Source organism: Lissotriton vulgaris, chromosome 6 (genome assembly GCF_964263255.1).
Source record: "Lissotriton vulgaris chromosome 6, aLisVul1.2, whole genome shotgun sequence".
Taxonomy (NCBI): Eukaryota; Metazoa; Chordata; class Amphibia; order Caudata; family Salamandridae; genus Lissotriton; species Lissotriton vulgaris.
The window spans coordinates 26328223-26334222 of NC_141694.1; the positions used below are offsets into that span (position 1 = coordinate 26328223).

The 6000-nt window shown below is 48.0% G+C and overlaps 1 protein-coding gene across 1 annotated transcript in view; it reads right to left on the reverse strand.

Moving 5' to 3' along the window:
- The window catches only part of LOC147706732 (zinc finger BED domain-containing protein 5-like), a 117473-nt gene extending 112911 nt beyond the window's left edge, over nt 1–4562 (reverse strand). Inside the window, exon 1 of the mRNA XM_086925879.1 lies at nt 4429–4562. The gene's annotated coding sequence lies outside the window, so the exon portion shown is untranslated. The remainder of the gene's footprint in view (nt 1–4428) is intronic.
- Nucleotides 4563–6000: the final 1438 nt, after the last annotated feature.

Below are 6000 nucleotides of genomic sequence, written 5' to 3' on the forward strand. Positions count from 1 at the left end.
TAAATATCCTGTTTATTTTCATAACACTTGTGTGGTGTCCTTTCACTTGGTGTTCGAGGGGTACATGTGTGGTAGACAGCTGGCTTAACGCGCCCTCTAGAGTCTTTAGCCTTAGACTGCTCGTATCCACGCTACTAGGATAGCTGGTCTATAGGTTGACTTACAACCAAACACCATAAGGGTCGTTGGAACGATACATAGCGGTCGCTAGAATAGCGAACGTTGCATATCGGGCCAACTTCTCACATTGATAATGTTAAAGTACAGCATATCCCCTTCATGACTGAGCAGTTCCGTCATCAGCGGCGATAATGTTAAAGTACAGCATATCCCCTTCATCTAAGCTATGACACTGCATACAACTCATGTGCAAGGGTTTGGGTGAGGCTGCCACGGTACATGTTAAAATCAAAATACACAAATAAAATACTGTAGTAACAATCTCACTCACACGAAGCTCGAGGCTGCCCAGGTCTGTGCCATACGCATACTTCATGAGAAGTCAGTTCAAGGCGCTGAGTTCTACCTAGCAGCCTCAATCAAGCATGGTGCGAACATGCGAATAAGTGTTAAATTTTCGCCCAATCACACCGTACCAAAATAACCAAGACATAGTGCTGGAGAGCCATGCCATCCCCTCGCCTTCCTCTCTAATGAGAAAGGAAAGTAGTAGCCACCAGCCACTGCTTGCATCAGGGAAGTAGACCTGGCAACTGTAAAGCAAACTACTACTAAATATTTCAAGCACGTACTTCTCCCAACATAAGGAGTTTGCAAAATAAGATTATAGTTACCAAATGATTTCCAGCGCCGGCCCGTGACATATGAAATTTTAAACATGGATTAGCATAGACTACGACGAGCGGTAATGAGGAACCGTATGTTAATGTCTTGCAAGTTCTTTTTACAATAGTATTTATCAACAAGTATCTTACAGAATAAAAAATAAAACCGGCATACATCTATTTACAAAAAAACACAGATTTAGAATAATTGGTCCTACCACCAATTGTGAAAAATGTCTCGGATAAAACAAAGGAGGAAACAATCTTGTATGCCTTAAGTAAATAAGCATTGCTAGGTTTGCCTTTTTTCCGAACCCCGAGACCTGGAAGAGAGAGAGGGGGGTAGAGCGAGAGAGAGAGAGAGGGGGGGGGTAGAGCGAGAGAGAGAGAGAGGGGGGTAGAGCGAGAGAGAGAGAGAGAGAGGGGGGTAGAGCGAGAGAGAGAGAGAGAGAGGGGGGTAGAGCGAGAGAGAGAGAGAGAGGGGGGTAGAGCGAGAGAGAGAGAGGGGGGTAGAGCGAGAGAGAGAGAGAGAGGGGGTAGAGAGAGAGGGGGTAGAGAGAGGGGGGGTAGAGAGAGGGGGGGTAGAGAGAGGGGGGGTAGAGAGAGGGGGGGTAGAGAGAGGGGGGGTAGAGAGAGGGGGGTAGAGAGAGAGGGGGTAGAGAGAGAGGGGATAGAGAGAGGGGGGGATAGAGAGAGGGGGGTAGAGAGAGGGGGGTAGAGAGAGGGGGGTAGAGAGAGGGGGGTAGAGAGGGGGGGGGGGGTAGAGAGAGGGGTGTAGAGAGAGGGGGGTAGAGAGAGGGGGGGTAGAGAGAGGGGGGTAGAGAGAGGGGGGGTAGAGAGAGGGGGGGTAGAGAGAGGGGGGGTAGAGAGAGGGGGGGTAGAGAGAGGGGGGGTAGAGAGAGGGGGGGTAGAGAGAGGGGGTAGAGAGAGATTGGTGGTAGGTAGGTAGGTAGAGAGCCTGGTGGTAGGTAGGTAGAGAGAGAGCCTGGTGGTTGGTTGAGAGCCTGGTGGTTGGTAGGTAGGTAGAGAGCCTGGTGGTTGGTAGGTAGGTAGGTAGAGAGCCTGGTGGTTGGTAGGTAGGTAGGTAGAGAGCCTGGTGGTTGGTAGGTAGGTAGGTAGAGAGCCTGGTGGTTGGTAGGTAGGTAGGTAGAGAGCCTGGTGGTTGGTAGGTAGGTAGGTAGGTAGAGAGCCTGGTGGTTGGTTGGTAGGTAGGTAGGTAGAGAGCCTGGTGGTTGGTAGGTAGGTAGGTAGAGAGCCTGGTGGTTGGTAGGTAGGTAGAGAGCCTGGTGGCAGGTAGAGAGCCTGGTGGCAGGTAGAGAGCCTGGTGGCAGGTAGAGAGCCTGGTGGCAGGTAGAGAGCCTGGTGGCAGGTAGAGAGCCTGGTGGCAGGTAGAGAGCCTGGTGGCAGGTAGAGAGCCTGGTGGCAGGTAGAGAGCCTGGTGGCAGGTAGAGAGCCTGGTGGCAGGTAGAGAGCCTGGTGGCAGGTAGAGAGCCTGGTGGCAGGTAGAGAGCCTGGTGGCAGGTAGAGAGCCTGGTGGTAGGTAGAGAGCCTGGTGGTAGGTAGAGAGCCTGGTGGTAGGTAGAGAGCCTGGTGGTAGGTAGAGAGCCTGGTGGTAGGTAGAGAGCCTGGTGGTAGATAGGTAGATAGAGAGCCTGGTGGTAGATAGGTAGATAGAGAGTCTGGTGGTAGGTAGGGAGCGTAGTATAGAAGGGGGTGACAGGGTCAAATGAGGCCGCTGGTGCGCACCAGGAGAACAGATAGATGGCGACAGAGACCAGGACAGGCCTCAGGATCTCAAATGAGCACTAGAAGAAGCTACACCTTAGACTGTGACCAGATTAGTACAGCTCCTTGAAGTCCTACAGTACACCTGCTTGCTTTAGACAGACATAACTATTAGATGAATACATCTTCAGATCTGAACTTACGCCTGGCGAACACCAGAGGACGTGGGTTGGTTGAGGGACCGGAAGTATTATTACACTCGTACCACCCACTATCCACCCGGGTAGGTTGGAAGGTTGCAAGACCCACTTTTTGTGCCGTGGTGCTCACGCTTGCAGCGTAGCATAGACCTGCGCGTCTCCAGCTCGGCGTATCATCCTTCCGAGGCCCACAAAAGGAGTGTTTTTACACGGAGTGACACTCACACCCACTCGTGAGAGCGCTGCAGAGTTACGCGCCTGCTGCAGCATTCACGATATGTTCGAGTGTGCAATAGTCGTGATATAAGCGGGTCGCTCGTTGTCCCAAAGTATTCCGACAGGTTTCACCCCCTCTGAGCCAAGCCATCCTGTGTTTTACAGTGGGGTTGATGGGGATTTTAAGGCTCCCCTCCTTTATTCTCATGTATATGTCGCCTGAATTGAGCTTCGCAGGGAGTGGGATGTGAGGTTGGGGGGCTGGAGGGAGGCAGCCCCTGGGAGAAGAAAAGCCAGACAGGCAGGGGGTAAAGAGCCGAGGGGAGGGGGAAGAATATTTATCGTTGGTACTCCCCCATCCCAACTCACTGTCCTCGTACCCTCTCTGAGGCACGGGGGGGGGGGGGGTGCGAGGGGCGGCACGCAGCTGTGGAGAGAGGCAAGAGAACACACACTCGGAGAGAGGGTGCAATGTATGGCCTGTGTCCCTCCTGGCAAAGCACATCGCTGTTGTTAGTATTTCAACCTGAAAACGCACTTTGTCAAGAATAACCTCCCCAGACTTTTCACAGCAGTTCAGCACCCTTGGAACATTGCACCACGTAGACGAGGTGTAGGATTGCTGTACTTAGGGTTAAACGAGGATGTCTGGACCCAGGTCATAAGGAGTATGATCTGGGTCCACAAATTTATAATTTATTGGGCTAATCGGGAATACTGCACCGGAAAGACCCTTAAGTTACCATATACACAGCTGTACTTCTAATGTGGTTCTAAGTCTAATGGTAAATGTTATTAATATCTTTGGGCCCAATTAAGGGTTGCACCATACTGTCAGGGTGGTAAATTCAGGCCGAAAAAAAAACAGTACTCTACTCTACACACTGCTGGCACCATGCAAGTACAAGTTTATACCTAAAAAAATATTAATTTAGGGGTAACGTTAAAATGCAGTTATCAACCCATGAGTCTCTTGGCGCTAGTTAGCTTAAAAAAATACAAAGCTGAGAAGCAAACGATAGCTGGCGAAAAACTGTTTAACTTTAGAAGCTGGGGTTGGAAAAGGATCTCCAAATGGAAAGAATTCCACAGCTTCCACAGAATACTTCTTACTCGAGCCCCTAGCCGTATTTACTAGTTGAATTTAGTAGTGTACTTTGTTAATATTCTTATTTCAATTTATTTAACGGCCCATCAATGCAGTAAAGTCACTTTCGATTATGAAAAATGTAAAAGTAAATAGTACTAAAACGTCAGTTTTTTATCGGTCTATTCACAGCTGATTTGCTTTACCTTAAAATCTAACAGGGTGTTTGAAAAATTGTAACTAGTTACAACGTTAACGTTCACAAGTTACACACTTCAATGTAAACGTGCACGACCATGTGGATTTAAGGTGCATGCTGGGATTTGCAGTCCTGTTTATTAGCCCATTATAAATCAGGTCTGTAAATCTAGGCGGCTAAGGAGGGTGTGAGGGCCGGAAATAGGGTAAAGCTTACCTGCCTGTGAAGCAACAACGCCCGATGTTACCTGCGAGGGTGCAGAGCGCGAGAGTCCCTGTGCGACCGGAGAAACCAGAGTAGTATCTGTGTGTTGGCGCGCAGATCAGCACTTCCGGTTCCGGGGGACGCAAGACTTCCGTTTCCGGTATGATGTTAATGCGTGTACGCACGGGCAATGGGTCTACTCAGGTGCATGGCGCAACGAACGCCTCCGTGTGCGCATGCGCACAAGTACATTTATCGGACCTGTCCTGCTGGGGCACAATGCAAACTTCTTGTTCCGGAGCATCGGGGCAGAGTCAAACACGAAAATAAAAAGTGCTCATTTATCGCGAAGGGGTAAAAAAACTGGTTGATTAAAACCAATGAAGAGAAACAGAGTAAATAAAAAGTATTTTCGAAATTAGTAAAAAAACATTTTTTTTTTTTTTTAAATCGTTTGCAAATAAAAAGCAAATAGGCTGGTTGCTAGGGCCGTTGAGCCCAATGTCTTCTTGTTCTTTGGCTGTGCTCTCTGAAAAACCTTAACGAAGTAGGAGACACCAGATTTTTTAAATTTGTTTTATTTAATGCATTTTTATAAACCTTCCAAGGTGTCAGATTGATATGAGTGACCTTTTCATAACTTAAGTGTAATTATGAGTGACATTTCAACAACTATGAGTGACACACTCTCGCCAGCAAAATCCAGCATTAAAAACGATTGCGATTTACCACCCTATAACAGTGACCCTTAAGTCTCCATAACCTCTCACTCTCTCACATGCTTTTGTTTTGCTTTGCTTTTTAGAGCTACTTGTACCATTTTAGGGTGTCAAAGAACTGTACATCAAAAATGGAGGCAATAAATCCTACGTGTGTAAAGCAGTGTATATGAAATGTTGCAAAAGAGGTATAGGAAAGGAGTCATGCGTCATTCATACTGGGTATAGTTTAAGAGTGCTTGATCTGAAGAAGCACAAACTCAGAATTTAAAATGTCCCACCGTGGTTTGGGGTTGTCATTACTAATAACGATTGATTTCTACCCAACTGAACCCGTTTTACAACAGTAGGATAATGAACGATCGGGGGAGATTTTCATTTGTAAATTGCAACTATTAAAAGGATCTCTCTGACAAAAGCAGTAACCTAATAACCTATTTACATTATATGCACTTCTGTGAGCTGCATGATGCTCGTGCTTTGCAGCAGGCTCATTAACCTTCTGTGTAAAATTTCCACTACACAAACCTTGATCGATCCCCAGCAGGTCCATTAGTCACCAGAGTTTTCTTGACAGTTTTATTGGTGCTCGAAACATACTGGAGGCAAGCAAACTGTCAGGTGCCATTGGAAAGTGCCAGACACATTGGCGGGCGTGGGATATTGGCTGATGTGAGGTTAGTGCCCCTCACCAAGACCAGTATATGTGCAAAAGGAGGTGGGTACAATACCACTGATCCAAGACAAGGCCCGAGTGGCCTGCGGGATGTCTGGAAGGCCTCTGTCAAGTCAAATGAAGCAATCTGGTCAGCACGGAACAGCTGTGCACATGTCATGCGTCAAAACGCTGGTGCTCAAGCCTGCT